The following is a 20410-nucleotide window of genomic DNA, read 5'->3' on the forward strand; positions in this document are numbered from 1 at the left end:
CGGAAACAGACAAAAAATAGACAAATACTAAATAAATGATCCCATACGGTACTCATTTTCCTTGGTTACATGTCACAACAAGATGCTTTTTTAAGTTGTCAACTGTCATAGTGAGCCGCCTGTCAGAGAGAACGTTTTTCATGGTGGCGAAAAGATCTTTCTACTTCTACTGAAGTGATTGGAGCAAACTTAAAACAACTTATTTCAGAAGAACTGTCTCTATTTTCTTTCAGAGATCGGGAAAAACCGACTGTGTATTGTCTCAAAAAGAGGGGTGTGAGAAGGGATTAGAGACTTCAAAGTACGCGTGACTTGTGCGTGCAAGCGACAACAGTAACGGGACCTGGAGACTTGCTTTTAATTACTTCCCTCATTCCCTTTCTTTCGCTGGTAAACCCCGAAATGACCTGAGCACTGAGGGTTATGCTGTTCAAACATCTTTGTTAAGTGACAAAAAAGGTGGAATCGGTAGGGAAGAAAAGTTTACGACTTCTTCGAAACATATGTATTGCTGGAGAATAAGATTCTCAGCAAATATTTGTGTGAGATGAATATATAGGCTATTTTAAATTTTTACAACCGTTCTTTTTATATATAATTTATTTTAAATGCATTTAAAATATAGAAAATGTATAAGAACGACGTAAAAAGGCTAAAAAAGGGCATTTAACCTTAAAATAGGCAACGGGAGATAAAATAGGCAAAAAAAGGCAAAATAAAGTGGGTCTATCGTCCCCAAGTGTGTGGAAACGTGTTTATCTCTAATAGATCTTTCATACACACACTCAGTTTAAAAAAGGCATTTTGCCTAACATCCGGTCTCTAGCTATTACATTAGCAATAACGGCATTATTACAGGGAATAAAGAGAGATAGGTATGCATTTCCATGCAATGAACTGAATCCGAAAACTCAGTCCCGTGTGATATAGTTCAGAATATCCACCAAAAATAATAACAAATGGAATAGGAATATGAAAAGAAGCTCTTGATATATTGGTATAAGTGACGGTACAACAACTGTAAACGCTACGTTTGTAAACTGTCATAAAAATTCCATTTCTTTCGTTGTAATTCAGGTAGGAAATGGTAGTGCATGAATATATTATGTTTAAGGTTAAGTTCTTCTTAGAGGTTCGAATGCACGTATGTAGGACACAAAACGGATTCATGAAGTGGTATTAGTGGACAGAAAACAATACCATAATTATTAAGATACAGACAGTAATATTCGTTTTTGCTCGCTAAATTATGAAATCGCAAAAATTATTGTCACGAAAAGGATGTGAATGAAATGGTAACAGGAAAAACAGGACATCATTTAGAAATCCAATTCAACTACTCTTTTGATGAATAATTACTTTTACAAAGGAAGCTGAAAAAAACAGAACACACACACAATGCGTGAATACAAAACTTCAGTTTCTCGGAATACACGTGTAGGCTACATAGGTAGGTACGCTAAAGGATGTTTCGCAGTTATTTTCACGACTGATAAACTAAAAATTAAGTTAGAGTTCGAGAAGGAATATATACATATCCCTACAAGATTAGATTAATGAAGTAGATTATTCAGAAATTATACATTCAAATGTATCATATTATCAAAATTTGCCATTAAATCCAGAGAACGGGTCCTTTGACTGTACAAGGCCGTCCTCTTTGAGTTTAATTTAATGTATACAGGGTGTTAAAAAGAACGTTTACAACGTTTCAGGGATGATAGAGGAGGTAAAAACAAACATCTTTTGTATGTGACAAAACTTTGGCAGATGCGCCGTTTATTGTGTACGTAAAAATGTTATTATAATCCATAAGGAACGAGACCAATTGTCGTTTTAGAGGTGGTGTTCAAATTGCCGTCCATTGAAGGCATTGCACAACTGGTACCTTCGTACTATGGAGTGTCTGCAAAGCTCGAAAAGGCTAACATTGTCTCGAATAACATGTGCAGCTTCAACAACGCGAGCAACTAAGTCTTCTGCCGTATCGATCGGCGTCTCATACACAAGACATTTCATGTCTCCCCACAAAAGAAATCCGGTGGGGTTAAGTCCGGTGATCGAGGTGGCCACGGTACCGGCCCACCCTGCCAATCCAACGATAGGGGAATGTAGCATTTAGGTGGCTCCTGACACGACGTTCAAAGTGTAGAGGGGCACCGCCATGCTGAAACCATATTCGTTCTCTGATGTTCAATGGGATATTTTCTAAAAGTTCTGGTAGGACGTCGCGTAGAAAAACATAGACCCTAGTAGAACGCAAGCGTACTTATGTGTCGAAGTAAGTCTTCGTTGACACCGTGATGACCCTTTTAACTTGTTGCAGACACAGCAGTACAAACAGAACTAACCAGTGTTGTTGTGACGGAAGTCAAGCCATCTACCCTTCAGGCCATCTAGTGGCAAAACGACGCATCTGCTAAAATTTTGTCACTTAAAAAATATGTTTTTTTTTACCTTCTCTACCATCCCTGAAACGTTGTAAACGTTATTTTTAGCACCCTGTATACTAACGAAATTACAGTATTACACTATGGATGGATAATTACAGATGAACTTTATAATTAAGGAATTGATTTTTTAATTGTACTTTTTCAGATAATCACATAGTTCTTTCCAGATAAGAAAATGTGTTGCAAAAAGCTGTTTTTAAACTTAACCAAACAGCCAAAAAATGTAATGTGAAGTTATCAAAAAATGAAATGAAATAAAATAAAATAATGGCCTTCAGTGGTAAAAGTTCAATAAGACCTAAAAAAGTAATAGACAGAAAAAGCAATAATAGTAGCCTATACGCGCCTACAAGTCTGATTAGTGGAAAATGTAGCTAATCGATGATGTATGCATTGGAGGGGGAAAGGAACTGGCCACCCTACCCCATTATCTCCTGGGCTAGTTGCCTCATGAGAGATGCCTTATGGTGTTACTTATGAGGTTCAAACTTGTCTTCGTACAATTGACTAAACAACAACAACGTACCTACAAAACTATGTATAAATAGTATTACTAAAATCATTGAAAATTATAGGAATAGATAGAAAAAAGAATTGAAAATAAAAGACTACTAAAAACTATACAAAAGTACTCCCTTCAGGGATACAGAAGTATAGAGGGTCCAAAGATGAGATGGGATGATCAATAATAGTACAATTTTAAACAACATTACAGTACCACGACTAATATAATTTGGACCAAAACAGTGATTGCTGATGATGATGATGATGATGATGATGATGAATTATTTTTATTTATTTACATGTTTATTAACTTATTTATTTGTGTATTTATTTACTTGTGTATTTATTTATTTACTTATTAACTATATTTATTTATTTATTTGCCTATAAATTTACTTTACATTCGTTTATTTACTGACTACTGTATGTGTATTTACGTATTTACTTATACATTTAATTCATATTTATTTATTTACTTTCATTTACTTAATTGTTTATTTGTTTATTTATTTTTGTATTTATTTATATATTTAGGCCTATGTACTTATTCAGTATGTATAACTTTTTATTTATTTACTTATTAACTGTATTTACTTATTTGCTTATAAATTTACTTTTTATTTATTTATTTAACTGTATTTGCTTATAAATTTACTTCATATTTATTTATTTGCTTATAAATTTACTTTATATTTATTTATTCATTCATTCATTTCAAGGGCATGTCTCTGTTCGCAAAGCAGGAAATTTAGTGAAAACAGGAATGATGTACCTGAAAGCTTTGTACGCAATACTCTCAATCAGGGTCAAGATTCTTTGTTGTAAATCTACTGCACACTATTCAAACGATTCTTAAAATTCAATCGATCTAAGCCTAGTTTGTGCCCGTGGACTTAGGAACTACTATACCATCGAATACGATGCCCTTATCTCCTTTGATCTTTACTATGTGAAACAACTTTATTGTAATTTTTAATTCATTGTTGGAATTTACGGGAGGAGGGGCACTATGACCCAACACTGCGATCTGTTACGATCTATTGCGCTAACCCTCAAGCTAGGCGCATTCCCAAACCCACACCGGTTGACTACACTGACAAGGGAAGGGTTTCGGCTCGAACAGGAATTTTTGGTTAAAAATTTGTACAGACGCTTACCTCACAATGGTGATGAAGTTCCTAAAAGCATTCATTTGTGTAACTCTTCGTTTGGTTGGTATTGGTCAATACACTTCTTTAAAAATGTAGCCTACATGAGGATTCTCTACAAAATGCATGAAACAGCATGGAGCAGAGCAATAAGCACAACACACAGAAGCAACACCTGAACAATCTTCTGAACCACACTCCAGTGCTGAAAAATCAAATGCCACCTGAATTACATTTTTGAAGTCCGAGACTTGTTCACGATTCACGTAACCAGCTGACTGCCAGGAATACTGAAGCATAGGGAGGTATACTGGAGCAGACAACTGGTTATGAATAACAGAGTGCATTTTCATTATAAACACTCGATTTCCCAAGTTAAGTTCTGGATTCTCAGCAAGAGTCCTTAAGTAATCTGTTATCCTCCGAGCATATATTTTGTATTGTCTAAGGACATATATATTCAGAGGCTGGATATATTTAGTTTTTTAGGTGGAATGATCACACATTCCATTCCTAGCCTTGGAATGATTCATCTATTAAGGTTGCGTTCTTGTGTGCATTCAATGACTCACATAACAGTGTACACTTTTGATTAGCTGCAATATTTTCAGACAGAACGTTGGAGAAAAATGTTCTTAAATGGGCTTTAGAAATTTTACCACTCGCACTAGCTTCTAGGCTAGGCTAGGCTTACGGGTAAGGTGTCCCATCCCCTTAATTTGTGCAGTGCTCTCTCCATCCCTCAACTTGTACAGTGCTCTAACAGACAAACCACACATTACACAAACGAATGCTTTTGGCAGCTTCACAGAGATGTAAAGATCGGCCTGTATACAAATTTTGGATACGAAATTCCTGTTCGAGCCGAAATCCTTCCCTTGTTAGGTTCACTGCATACCCAGATTTCAAGCAGGCAAACCTCCTCCCTAGGCCAGCCCCCTCCGTGCGTTGCCAGCCAGCGATCGGAGAATGCTATGGAATGATGACGAAATGGAGAAATGGTGACGGAATTATGTAGATGCCTAATATGGGGAAAAAATGGGAGAAGCCCGAGAAAAACCCCAACTGCGACCTTGTCCGCCACAAGTGTCACTATGGATTTTTCAATGAAAAATCCCAGACCTGACTGGAACTCGAACCTGTGCATTCATTGTTGATACATGGATTCCTTGGAAATTGTTTCAAAGGCATTCACTTCCTGGATAAACTTCTACGATCGAAAGCCCTCAGGTATACAGTTCAATGAAGCGTTACGTGATACGTGCTGTCAATGCCAGACTCAACTATTGATTTCTCAGCCTGAATTAATTACACAAAGCAAGATTGAAGACGGCGATGACGGTTTTACAGCGATTAAAATTCAAGTTCCCGAAATAAATTCTTATGCACTCCAATATTCTATAGTTGGAATAGTAACTATTCAGCTACAAAGCTGAATGGAACCTAATTTGATACCCAGTAAAAAAGTGGACGCTTACCTCTCTCACTCTAGAAATGGGTAGGCCTATTTGTTCTTTCCAGCGAATGATTGTCTAATGGTGGTTCGTGATCTTCACGTAATTGATATCGGAAGGGATAAAAGTTCATTCAGTATATTTCTAACGCTGCCCATATTAAGAATTATGGAATGCACAAACTTTCGGGTAAGTTCATTATTACGAACTGTACCTATATTGATTATTTATTTATATACTGTTAAATTAAGAATGTCACTCGTTGTGTTCATTTTGAATTCAAATTAATAGTGACTTTCAAGGTTCATTACTTAAATGCTATAAATTTATGTTTCCGTGGGTGATAACAGGAGGAAAGTTTTCGAAAATCTAAAGCAGGTTAGGTGCAAAGAAATCTCAAAGAAACTACCGACAGGAAATCTAGCATAGTTGTAAACCTTGAAACGAGATAACGCAATATGAATACAATGAATTTATTACAATCCTTTTTTAAAATTACATGCCGCCACTGATAGACCTTTGACGGCCAGAGAATGTAAACAACTCGATCATCCCCAACGGAAGTGGAGTGAGGCTGACGTCATATTTCCCCTATTTACGGGTTCTGCAGGCCTGGTATAAGGCACTGTTGTAACGATCTTAAGCAGAAAACGTTCGGGTGTTTTGGCAATAGGAGGATGCTTTGAGGATGTATTTCAGATCTGTGGTTGTTTAACAGAATACGTTTGTTTCGGTGCTCTTCTATTTTCTTACGCGGTTCGCGCATCCGATTTTTATTCGTCCTATGTACGTGCATAATAACGGTTTTAAGTAAGAAATCGCGAACGTAAAATATTTCTATCTGGAGTTTGAAGATAATCCTCTACTTTTCCGCTAATAATGTTCCATATAGTTAAATACCTTCCTTTTCTCTGTTAAAACCACGGAATTGAGGCAGTGATAATCCTCTCAGATTACACTTTCACTTTAATGACATTAATATGAACTTTAAATATACTAGATTTTAATTAAGTATTTTCGCCCATGTACGTGCTCGCCTTTAAGAACAAGCAGGTATTCTGTGCGCGACCTAACTTGTAGGTGTCGTTCCATGCTAGCGATTGGATCCAACGTTTGCGGACTGAAACCCAGCCGAGGATTGTGGATCTCAAGATTCAATATGAAGTATTTTCTATGGGGTTCTTCTCCAGGGAATATTAGCCGACAATTTCTTTCCCATGTTGGATTTCTACTCAAGAAAATAGGTCTATGAATGGTCATAGGATACCTGGAGGTTAAGGCTTCCACCTGTATAGACAACCGGTATTAATAGTAGTAGGGATATCACTCCTACGTGCCCTCTGCCTTTACCCCAAGAATATAACTCTGGTATTCATTTCTGTTAGAGGCTGAGTAAATCCCAGAGCCGGAAGTATTAGATAAATGGAGAAAATTTATGATCCAAAAAGGAATCGAACCCGCGACTTTCCAGTTTGCAGCGTTGCGACTTAACTACGACGTTATTCACTTCCTGGCAGCAGGTCTAGGTGAATTGCCTTCCATCAGCTTTAAAAATACGACCTGTTTACAGTGATCGGTATCAAGTATTGACACGGTACATGATATTGCTGTTCTGGAGGAACAACGACATAAATGCAACATTAATTCAACCTAGAATGTTTTTCAGAAGAAGCAAAAAAATCTTATTTGTATAAATAATCGTTTTAAAGATTGAAAAAACAAATGTCATAACAATCGAAATAAAGAAAAATATTATCAATTCTTGTTACTTTTAAAAAGTACTAGTTAGATATGGGTATTTTTAATGTTCAACCCAATTTTTCAGTTGTGTTTGTTCTTCGAGAATAGCGATATGATTTACTTTAAACCCATCCATGTATATAGTATAAGTTTAATTTCTTCTAGTAAGCTATTTCGTTACATTTATTCTTTAGATTGTTGTTACGGAAAGTGAAATAAATAACAGCAATTCAAGCTATTCTTGAGTGAGTTAGTGTGTTTATTTGCAAATTCATGCAATAGTGCGGGATAAGAAGAAAAGTTTGCCACATGAACGTATTTCGTAATTACAATACTTACAATTCGAATTTTTCAATGAATTGTAAACCAAATCACTCAGAGAATTGCAAATAATTATTCAGACCCAAACAAATATTGATTTTTTTATTTGACCTTTGATCTCACCTTAATGTAGATAATATTGCTTGAGTTTAATTATTTAGGATATAAACTTTCTTTTGTTTAAAATTTGGATTTATCAGAGAAAATTGTAAAATTCAACAAATTAATGGGCATCATTAATTGAGTTTTAAAACCTTCATTAGTACAAAATCAACTCGTACTCGTCTTTATCAAATAATAGCTCGACCAGTCTTATGTTATGGGAGTGAAGCGTGGACTATAAGGACAAAAGATGAAAGCAGACTAACAACTTGCGAGATGTGATTCATGCGCCGAACAGCTGGCTACACTAAATGGGATCGAAAGAAAAATGAAGATATCCTTCAAGATCTTAATGTGTCATCAATACTGGACTATATCTCCAGATATCAGTTAAAATAATACCTTTTACCACATCAGTTAAATATCTTGGAGTACTCCTAGACAAACGTTTATCTTACAGGCATCACATTCAAAACATAAGAGACAAAGCATTTCAAAGATACATGACACTCTATCCATTTTTAAAAAGTCTGACTTCAAGGAAAGCAAAAGTCCTGCTGTATACATCAGTCATCAGATCATACATCCACTACTGCTGTGAGATATGGGGCCAAACTCATCCTCGCCACCTGAAGAGTCTGGAAGGAATTCAAAGAGCTGTCTGCAGAACAATCACGGTGCACACTACCTCACGAACAATGCCAAACTCTACAGTGAACTTCATATACCCTTCCTGGTTGCTCATATTCAAGATCTACAGACTACATACAGGAATAAGCTACTTCATCATGCCAACCCTTTACTAAGAGACATAATATAAATTCAAACAAATACTTCCGTCTTTGACGGTCTTAGTAATCAATTTTCTTTAACAAAACCTATTTATATTTCAATTTATAAAATCATATTTTTGTAACAGGCAAGGGTCCAAGAGACCTGGTACTTTCAATAAAAACATATATATATATATATATATATATATATATATATATATATATATATATAAGTTAAACGGGAAGGAACACGTCTCAAGAATGGTTTCATCCAGGACCCCTAAGGCAATAATGAAGTATCGTCCAATTAGGAAACGGTCACTTGGTCGACCTATGAAAAGATGGCAAGGAAATCGCTTTTTTAGGCCGTAAGAGTTCTTTTGGACTAGTACTTGACAGGATGATGATGATGATGATGATGATGATGATGATGATGATGATGCTGCTTCATTATTATTTCACGAACTTCTTACGTTGGCAGTTGATAAAGATTTATGTATGTTACGAAAGGAGAAAAGAAAATGTTTTTCTTACTGATCATTTTCAATGACATCAATACAATAAAAAGTACAATGTTGCACGGGTTCACATATCACAGCAACCCCATTTTCAATAGCCTATACATTCCTAAGACGCCATAACTTTACATACAGTATACACATGTATTCGTACTTCGCGAACCATCTCCCTGGAGATATCGAATCCTGTAGCGCTGCACGGTGCATGTTCAATTTGTTTCAGAGTAGGCAGTCTTATCGACTTTATTTCCTCGAAATGCAAGGAACGATTCCCGCAATTGCGTCAATATACAGTCTTCCTAGGAATGGGAATCCCTCCTAACGACTTAAGGCTGGTTCACAATAAACCGGAAACGAGAATCGGAACGAAAACGAAAACGGTAAAATTGTTAGAATGTGTACATTTAAATGTGAGCATTCATAATTAACGAAAAGCTTGCCGGATTCCGGGATCGAGAACGGAGAGTTGGCCAAGTTTCAACCTTGGCGTTCACGTTTCTGATCACAGCCCACTAGATTTATTCTATTGCCATCTAAAAGCTATTTTGCCGTCGTATATTTTGTAGCAAGAAGATCGTGTCATAATCTATGCATTATTTTGTTCTGTGCTGTGCATCATGGAGCAAGTTTTATTTGATGAGATTCTAATATTGAATGTTGAGGAAAATCCTCACGTTTACGATAAGCGGCGCGCCTCGTATAAAGATGAGAAAACAAGAAGAATATGTGGCTTTCAATAGCTGCATATTTGAACACCGATGTAAGTGAATCATATTTTATTACTGCATTGGTTGTATTACACACTACATATTCATGCTTCAATTCAATAACTACTAAAATAGGTTGTGATAATAAAGATGCATGGGCATATTTATAGTACCGTACCTAATGAAATGTTTCAGTTGAAATTTCGAAGTTGGTTAACCTATGTTTATGTTGGCTGCCTTGTACTCATGAGAGAACGCCATTGGTCAATTATACACAAATAACACCAGAATGCTTAATATCGACTTTACATATCGTTATTGACATGTATATCGATATGCATAGTCGTCTACGTTCTCGGTTTATTGTGAATAAAAAATTTCCATATCCACGTCCTCTGCTTCTCGTTTTCATTTTGGTTCTCCTTCCCGGTTTATTGTGAACCAGCCTTTACACGAACTGTCCTGAGGCAACAGAATTTTACGATAAGAAATATGCTTCATTTTTATGCTAATGAATGAAAAATGATATCTCATATCTTATTGTTAAAATTAATTCATTCTGTCAATGATTAAGTCGGCTTCTTAAATGGATCATTTTCCTGAAAAGGTACATTTTACTATTATCAGGACCGGATTTAGGTATAGTGCCGCCCCTAGGCAGTGCTAAAATTTGCCGCCGCCCCCCCCCCAAGTCGCACAAGCAGTTTATAAGCAGCTATTATAAATGTCATGTTTAGTTTAAATTAATTTTAAATGAAATGTTACAATTCAGAAAACAATAAATTGCTGGAATCAAAATACATGCTTCTAACTTGTGAATTATAAAGATTTCCTTCGCACTTTTTTCACAGAGAAAGCCTTGATGATGTCAACAAAGTCGATCTGACGAAAAACACCAGACTCGATGCAAAGAAACATATTATTCAAACTTATTCATTGTTGAAACAAAATTGACTTGTGAAAGGCAGGCTGTGGTATATTTTTTAGCATTGGTTTTGTTGGTAGTATAATTTATTTAAATATTTCTTACTTCGATAGAAAGTATAAAGTAAATTGAAAAATAAATTCCAACTCTTTGCGGAATAAACCTTTCATATCGAATTATAGAGTGCACATGCTGGAAAGTGATTTAACATTATTGTTGACGATATATTATATTGGAAATTAAACAAAGTTGTGGTTACTATTCATGGCGATAAATAATAAACACATCCAATTTGATTTTAAACAATGTATACTTCTTTATACAAGCAGTTAAATTTAAGCAGTTTCATAGTATAATAACGTGATATCAGCATTAAAATATAACTATGCAGCTGCACACTTTTCTTTTACTCTCGTCACGACCACGACAATGCGATAACAAAACAATGTCAGACTTCCACAAGGTGTTCAAGAACAAACTTCAGAAAATATTTACCAACAAGTGTTTTAAAAACAAATTTCATTATACATAAAATGAAAATAAAAAGGAAAGAAAAAATAAGAAAGAGAGAGAAAATGCCGCTTCCCTGTAAATTGCCGCCCTAGGCAATCGCTTGAAGGGTGAACGTAAATATTATGTTGGATAGAATACAATGTATTCGTTTCTCAAGTGTGGAAAAATAACATTTTTCTTAGGTCAACAAACAGTTACTTAGACCAATACTATTTTACAAAAGTATTTTGTAATAATAATAATAATAATAATAATAATAATAATAATAATAATAATAATAATAATAATTATTATTGTCAGAATACCACAACATGCATTTTTAAATGTACATGAATTACAGTACAAGGAAAAGAAGCGATATAAATACAGTAATTATAAATTGTAAGTCACAGAAATAAACTTGTCTTTTTAATTGGGCTATTTTACCTTGGTTTATCAACTGCTATGATTGCCTAACATGAGAATGAGATGAAGGTGATAATGCCAGCGAGATGAGTCCAAGGTTCAGGGCCGAAAGTTACTCAGCATTTGCTCTTAATGGATTGAAAAAAAAATGTTATGTTTTATTTAACGACGCTCGCAACTGCAGAGGTAATATCAGCGTCGCCGGATGTGCCGGAATTTTGTCCCGCAGGAGTTCTTTTACATGCCAGTAAATCTACTGACATGAGCCTGTCGCATTTAAGCACACTTAAATGCCATCGACCTGCCCCGGGATCGAACCCGCAACCTTGGGCATAGAAGGCCAGCGCTATACCAACTCGCCAACCAGGTCGACTTAATGGATTGAATGTTAGTAGGTTATATTACGACGCTTTATCAACATCGTAGGTTATTTAGCGTCTGAATGAGAGGAAGGTGATAATGTCGGTGAAATGAGTCCGGGATCCAGCACCGATAGTTATCCATTATTTGCTCATATTCGGTTGAGGGAAAACCCCGGAAAAAACCTCAACCAGGTAACTTGCCCCGACCGGGAATCGAACCCGGACCCAGACTGTGGATTGAAGTAAAACTTGTCTTAAAATTATACGATTAATATTAAATAAACTTTTAGATAACAATAAATTCTATTAAATATAAATCTAACCCCCGCACGAATAAAATTCATGTTCGAGGAGGAAAACTGATCATACAGTAGCTTAATGTAGTATTTATAAGAAAGGAAAGTAATATTATACTTAAGATGAAAATAACGCGAGTTTTATATTTAGTACAAATTTAACATTAGTAAGAAGCCTGAATTAAAGTTTTCAAGGTAAATTTGATCATAAAAGAGTAAATCGAGAATAAAATTCTTTAAAGTGAAATATCATCAACTCATAAGATAATTAAAATAAATCCGTAAAAAAATATGATGGTAACAAATAGCATATTCTACATACTTCTATTATTTTTAATTTGAATTTAAATGTTAGAGTTTTGATTATAGATGCTTCTAAATCATGTCATCATACATTTTTAGTCCATAATTAAGACTATTTTCTGTGCCAGCAATTGTGACGCATTTTGTCTCTTCAAAATATATAGCCTATTTCGTCTTACGTTATTTTTTATTTCGTATAAAAAAGTTAATAGTGTACGTACATTAAAACACTTGTTCAATTTAATTTTGCTTTCGACATCGCAATGACTTCACTTTCTCCCAACTCTCCCAGCTTCAACGGTAGTAGCCTACGTAGGAAATCTCCAACCAGACCTTGACAGAGCAAGGGATAGATCCGATGGATGGAAAAAGTAAACAAGCCGTAGCTTGCCCCCCCCCCCACCTCTGCTATAAGTTAACCTGTATCTCTCTGATTGGGACCCGAACTTCGAAATCCAGTTATTATTGCGCATTGTGAACATGTGGCAGTCGTCATTTGTTAATAGAAAGAATAGCCTATAAAATGGAGGTTATAAAGTTTGAGATTACAATCCTTCTAAAGCAATACAAAAACAAGATTATAAATCCGCTGCCGCGGCTCGAAAAATATGAGAGATCGAGGATGAAGTTGTCGTTAGTGAGCGTGTAACACAACGATGTTTCAGCGTTTCAATAGCGGAGAAAGAGATATTAAAGATTTAAGATGTCCTCGAAGACCTAAGATATAGTAGAATATTGATAATACACCCAGAGTTTTGGAAGAAAATGTACAAAAAAATACTCATAGTTTGTCAGAATAATTTGGTGCTTCAAAAGTTGTAATACATCGCCACAATAATACGCTTATATCATATACAATTTGCAGATCTGTAAGTAACTCATGAATTGACACTTGAATAGGCTCAACGCAGAGTGAATATCTGTCGTCAGCTTATCGGTAATCCCATGAATAATAGATATACCAACAGTAATCTCACTACAGGTTTTGATTTATCTAGATTAAATCAAAACTCGAGTGGGATTTAATTGACTATTACACGATTAGAAGAAAGTAGCCTATATAAAGATTAGAAGAAATAAAGTGCTCTAAAACAATACAATATTAATTGACTGAAATTCAATTTCACTAATGTTAGCTTCACCATAACGTTTGAATGGAGCCGCCATTTTCAGTTGACTGTATGCTGTAAACAAATGACGATCGCAAAGCATATTTTATAGTACCGTAAAGAATTTACAGTTTGAAATGTTCGCAAACAAAGAAATAAATAGTAGGAAGGTAATAAAAACAGAAGAAAGTATATATATATATAGATTAGAAGAAATAAAGTACTCTAATACAATAAAACAGATATTAATTGACTTAATAAAATTCTATTTCACTAATGTTACTTCATCAAAATGTTTGAACGAAGCCGCCATGCGAAAAACACATTACGATCACAAAGCATTTTTTATAGTATCGTAAAGAATTTGCAGTTTGAAATGTTGGCAAACAAAGAAACAAATGCTAGGGTAGTGACAAAAACAAACAAATGCTAGGGAAGCGATAAAATTAAATAAATGCTAGGGAAGCGATCAAATTGTGCGATAAGTAGCCATTGGTTGAAAAACGTCCTTTCGTATCGTTTTATTGGTCCAAAGTAGTATGACGTAGTAAAAGTGTAATAGTCAGTAGAAATGTATCATGTAATGAAAAGCAACCCCGACACCTGAAACCTCAACTCGATCCCACTTAGCCTGCCATAGTCATCGTTAAACAAAATCGATTCGGTTCCAAAATAATGTTACGTGTCTGGTGGAATTTTGAAGGTGTGATTCACGGGGAGTTTGTTCCAGACAATGTGGATCATTATTTTCAACAGGTAGAACAAGTTCGCTAAGTTTTAACAGAGATCCGGGATTACAGTAGTTAATCGAAATAGAATTTTCTTGCAACAGGACAATATGAGACCCCTTACCGCTCGAACTGGCATAGAAAATATCCAGGAACTAAGAGGAAACGAACTGCTACTCCATTCGGCATGTAGCCCTAATCTTACGTCTTCAGATTACCATCGGTTTCGATCCATGGCCCACTTCCTCCGTGGAAAAAATTTCCAATACTTGGAAGCCGTTGAAATTGGTTTTCACTGAATTCTTCGCATTAATAACCGTCACTGAAAATGGCTCAAGACGATAGATATAATGGCCTGTACTTTGAGGCTCAGATTAGATCAATTTCTTGTCGCAACACACACCAAATAAAATTTTGCTCCATAACCGACATTACTTTTGATGAGAGAGTATCGTATTCTGTATTATCATTCTTATTATTTGTATGGCTTAAAAAAAGAAGAGTTATTATTTCAATCTAACTGCGGTATACTTTCCTTAAGGACACTGGATGTAGTCCTACGACCTACACCCTTCAAGTCAAAGTTAACAAGAGAGACTCTTGTGCATGTATACGCGTACTGTAGGTAACTGTATATGAAGAATTGTTTTATGCAACAGCAATGCTACATTTCACAGTGACACTAGGCCTATTAGTAGTAGCAGTAGTAGTAGTAGTAGTAGTAGTAGTAGTAGTAGTAGTAGTAGTAGAGTAGTAGAGTAGTAGTAGTAGCAGTAGCAGTAGTAGTAGTAGTATATTTAATTTCTACGTTTGCGATGAAGATTCTAAATAGGCCTAACAACAATTTTGAAAACAATAATAAGCAATATATTTATAGTATTATTATTATTATTATTATTATTAATAATAGTAGCAGTACTAGTACTAGTGGTGATAGTAGTAGCAGTAGTACTACTAGTGGTGGTGGTGGTGGTGGTGGTGGTAGTAGTAGTATATTTAATTTCTACGTTTGCGATGAAGATTCTAAATAGGCCTAACAACAATTTCGAAAACAATAATAAGCAATATATTTATAGTATTATTATACCCTCATATTATCCTCATATTCATCTTCTTTCACTGTGGCTGTTCCTCGGCTTTGGAATTCCCTACCGAGTAATGTCAGGGACTGTCAGACATCAAACCAATTTAAGAATAGACTAACGAAATATTTTTCTAACAATTCTTGTTAACAATAATAGCTGTTTCAGGTTTCTCAATGTTAAATGATTATATATATCACAGAATAAATATTTAAATTCTCATTATTATTATTATTATTATTATTATTATTATTATTGTTATTATTATTTCTTATCAATGTTTATTATTGTCACACTAACATTACTTATCCAACTTTCATTATTTACTTTCATGTTGTTTTATGGTCTAGATATTAATGTAATAACTATGTAACCAATAAATTGTATTCAATTAGAATTAGAGTCCTGCTGGGCGGAAGAGAAGACCTACTGGCCTTAGCTCTGCCAGATTAAATAAATAAATTATTATTATTATTATTAAATTATTATTATTATTATTATTATTATTATTATTATTATTATTATTATTAATAGTAGTGCTAGTATATGATTATGTCTCGTGACCAGAATACTGTACAAAATGGAAATATAAAAATTGGAGATTTATCCTTCGAAGAGGTAGAAAAATTCAAATATCTTGGAGCAACAGTAACAAATATAAATGACACTCGGGAGGAAATTAAACACAGAATAAATATGGGAAATGCGTGTTTTTATTCGGTTGAGAAGCTCTTATCATCCAGTCTGCTGTCCAAAAATCTGAAAGTTAGAATTTGTACAACAGTTATATTACCGGTTCTTCTATATGGTTGTGAATCTTGGACTCTCACTCTGAGAGAGGAACATAGGTTAAGGGTGTTTGAGAATAAGATGCTTAGGAAAATATTTGGGGCTAAGCGGGATGAAGTTACAGGAGAATGGAGAAAGTTACACAACACAGAACTGCACGCATTGTATTCTTCACCTAACATAATTAGGAACTTAAAATCCAGACGTTTGAGATGGGCAGGGCATGTAGCACGTATGGACGAATCCAGAAATGCATATAGAGTGTTAGTTGGGAGACCGGAGGGAAAAAGACCTTTAGGGAGGCCGAGACGTAGATGGGAGGATAATATTACAATGGATTTGAGGGAGGTGGAGTATGATGATAGAGACTGGATTAATCTTGCACAGGATAGGGCCTGATGGCGGGCTTATGTGAGGGCGGCAATGAACCTCCGGGTTCCTTAAAAGACATTTGTAAGTATGTAAGTAAGTAAGTAAGTGCTAGTGATGGTAATAGTAGTAGTAGTAGTAGTAGTAGTAGTAGTAGTAGTAGTAGTAGTAGTAGTAGTAGTAGTAGAGCTATTTTTGAGATTTACATTGCTATGAAATTCTAAATTATACAGACATTTTAAAATCAGGTTGAGCAGATGTTTCTGTGTATCATCATCATCATCATCATCATCATCATGATTGTTGTTTAATCAACTGTCCCAAGACAGGTTTGTACCTCATAAGTGATACCAATAAGGCATCACTCATGAGGCAACTAAGCCAGGAGGCTAGTAGCCTGGGTAGGGTGGCTAGTTCTCTCCTCCTCCATTGCATACATCGCTGACTAGTTACATATTACACTAATCATAAATTATTATTATTATTATTATTATTATTATTATTATTATTATTATCAAAAACATTTTGTTATTATTATATTGTTGTTAGAAATCCTTAGGTTTATCTTTACTGGGAATAGCTATTTATTAATATAGGGAGAAGGGAGAAACATGGGATTGAAATTGAGTAACTTAATTTTCTCTCCGAACTCCTATCACTTTAGCCGCAGAGTGGCGTAAATAATTCAGTTTTCTCAAAATTGCAGGGCGAATATTGACGTTTTGATACTGAAACAATAACAAATCTGAAAAACATAGTTAATGACTAGTTATCGGAACCTTTTTAACGAGCGAAATTTGACATAGTAAGCTGGTAGTAAAACACAAAATAATGACTGTCTAGGATTAAATGAAATTTCCAAACTTACCAACTGTCACCTTAGTCTATGATTGGGACCTAAAATATAACACAATAGAATAATAAGATTTTTATAACATAATTAGTCTATAACTTTTAAAACAGATAACATTTTTGCCACTTTTATTATTTTCTAAATTAAATTAAATTATGGTTTATATAACGACGCTCGCAACTGCAGAGGTTATATCAGCGTCGCCGGTGTGCCGGAATTTTGTCCCGCAGGAGTTCTTTTACATGCTAGTAAATCTACTGACATGAGCCTATCGCATTTAAACACATTTAAATGCCATCGACCTGGGCCGGAATCGAACCCGCAACCTCGAGCATACAAGGCCAACGGTATACCAAATACGCTACAGAGGCAGACTATTATTTTGTAGGCTGATATTTGAATTTATAATTTCACGTGCTAGAGAAATTCAGTTTATTAGAGTTTTAAAATATTTCCAAACGGTTAGTACATTTGCAGTAAAAGTTAAGTTACAGCAAGTGCTTCTCAGATTATATTTGGGCCAAATTATTTCGAAATTTTTGTCATGTCAGCATAATTTATTCATAACGAACATATAAATTACTTATTTTAAATAGTAAAATTATATTAAAAATTGTTTTAGTACACGAATTTTTAAAATCAAGAACATTAGATATCTTGGAACATACGTTTCGAGTATTAGGCGTTCTATGATCAATAATGTACAGTACTCTATCGGCAATTATATCGCATATTTTGACAGTTAATAGACAATAGATTTAAGTAAACATTTATTAGAATAGATTAATTAATACTTCAATTGTTTGTACATATGTATAGGCCTGTAACATATTTAATCAACCACTCTGAAATTACTATTTTAAAACTGACTCAGTCGTTGTTCACTGGCGATCAATTTAGACACTACCTATTAATATTACTATAATAAATATTTAAAATATGTAATGTTATAACTATAGTTTTCATGTTGATATACTTAAGTAAAACCAAATAAAAATTTCGGTGACAAATATTCATATATTCATAGTCATAAATAATAACTTTGAAATGATTTTATAAACTGATTGTTTTTAAAAGTAAGGTAACTCATGCTTTGTTGTTTATTGGTAAATATTATCAATACTGTCTCTTAAATGTTAATATAATAGAGAATTTTAAGAAACACCGTGTTAGGAATATCGTCACATAAGAAACATAGCACGACAACACACAAAAAATATGGTTATAAAAACTATTTCGTTCTTTTAAAATGAAGCTTGTTTTTACGTTTATAAAAGTTGCTCTTGATCGTTCCATAGTCTCTCTGGTTAATACAAATACACGAGCTGTATCATAATTATCGAACACAGTAAAATATGTTTAAAATATGAATATTTTAAAGTCTGTTAAAGGCAGAAAAACAAACACGCAACACAGGTTCCCATCACTCACAGCATGCATGCGTTACTCACCTAGCAGTGCACTGGGTTACACGAGTAAGAAGATTCACAACCTGCGCATCGTGGAAGATTGTCACTGTTCTGTAGGGTAACCACCACTTGTCGGTGTGGACATCGCTTGCAATGCGGCAGCTCCTGTATCGACCGCCGCGCCCACCCGCTCCTTCCAACAAACGGAGGAGCTCTCCACAAATCAATGCGACTGCCGCGGTATCTACAGGTGGATGCCAGAACTAACACCAGTGCCTGCTTCGCTCGTTGATCAGTTGATCTCATCTTCGTTCTCAATCATTCTCGACCGATATTTAGAGCAGGTCTTGACAAGCGTAGGGTTTGCTTTGTTTTGTCGGCGTTTCCCTACAGACTCAATTAATTATAGTTTTTGTAATTCAGTAGAAAGGCTCAAGTAAAAGCGCTTGTAGCTACAAATCCAGTGTACTCCGGTTCCATTCTAGCCAAGGAAAAGATTTATTTGACTATGGCCCGGTTTCTTCAACCTTTGTTAAATTATAACAGTGTGTTATTCCATTTTAACTGTAAACTTAACATTTCTTCAACTACTGTTAGTAGTAAAAGGCTGTTAAAACCTATGTTAATTTAACTGCCCAATTTCATGCAGTTAAATCATTTAACTCTCTGTTAGCATATAAGTATCCAATATGGCTGGTGCGTTATATGCTGAACTTATATATCTGGATTATTTAGAAAATGATATCCATGAATACATAAACAGAGGGGATGATTTCTGTGATTTGACAGACCAGAAGTTCATACAAAGGTATAGGCTATTTTCTGCCAAGCCTCATTTTTCGCTTTCAGCTTAGATCCGTTTGTTTGTTTATTCTCATTAATTGGTTTATACTGCGAAATAATTTCCAGCAGAAGGCTTCTTTCGAACGAAGAGAAATTAGTCCCACGATTTCTTTTTGTTCCAGTGTTTTCCATTTCATAACAGCAATACCAATACGCCGCTCCACGCTATTGTGATACAGACGAGGAAAGAAGCAGAAATCAAACCTGAGAGAGTAGAAAGACTTCTATCCTCTCTGAATCAAACAAAGGAAACAAGCGAGAATCGCAATTGTCAGAGTTTAGAAAACAGAAGTGAGCCTATACTTGGGTGTAGGTTATGGTTAAACTCTAGAATCTTTGGTCCTAACAGAGAGTTAACAAACAGAATGTTAAAATGTGAAATGTAAAGTTGAAGAAACGCAATATTTTTAACAGCAATTCATACTTTTAACTTCCAGTTAATTAACGCTATGTTAGGTGCATTTTAAGAAAGGTTGAAGAAACCGGGCCTATGAATGTGAGTGATTGTGTATACTTTTGTCCTGTGTTGTTTTTAGCGGCGACCACTGGCTACTTGTCAATGTCATGTGTTGGTTTACAAATCTTCTCAACATTGAAAACTGAATACGCAACTAAGCGAAGAGTTCCAACCTTGAAAGTGTATAATAAAATATAATAATTACAATATATCGATCGTCCAGTTCAAAAGTGCGACAACTCAAAAA

At 34.9% G+C, this 20410-nt stretch overlaps 1 protein-coding gene across 3 annotated transcripts in view; it reads right to left on the reverse strand.

The window, feature by feature from the left end:
• The window catches only part of LOC138710898 (clavesin-2-like), a 161880-nt gene extending 142814 nt beyond the window's left edge, over nt 1-19066 (reverse strand). For 2 of the 3 annotated variants that reach the window (XM_069842090.1, XM_069842088.1), the window contains exon 1: nt 18906-19065. The gene's annotated coding sequence lies outside the window, so the exon portion shown is untranslated. Of the gene's footprint in view, nt 1-17469; nt 17499-18905 lie in introns of all 3 variants that reach the window. The other variant, XM_069842089.1, reaches the window with a different exon arrangement.
• Nucleotides 19067-20410: the final 1344 nt, after the last annotated feature.

Source organism: Periplaneta americana, chromosome 12 (genome assembly GCF_040183065.1).
Source record: "Periplaneta americana isolate PAMFEO1 chromosome 12, P.americana_PAMFEO1_priV1, whole genome shotgun sequence".
NCBI lineage: Eukaryota > Metazoa > Arthropoda > Insecta > Blattodea > Blattidae > Periplaneta > Periplaneta americana.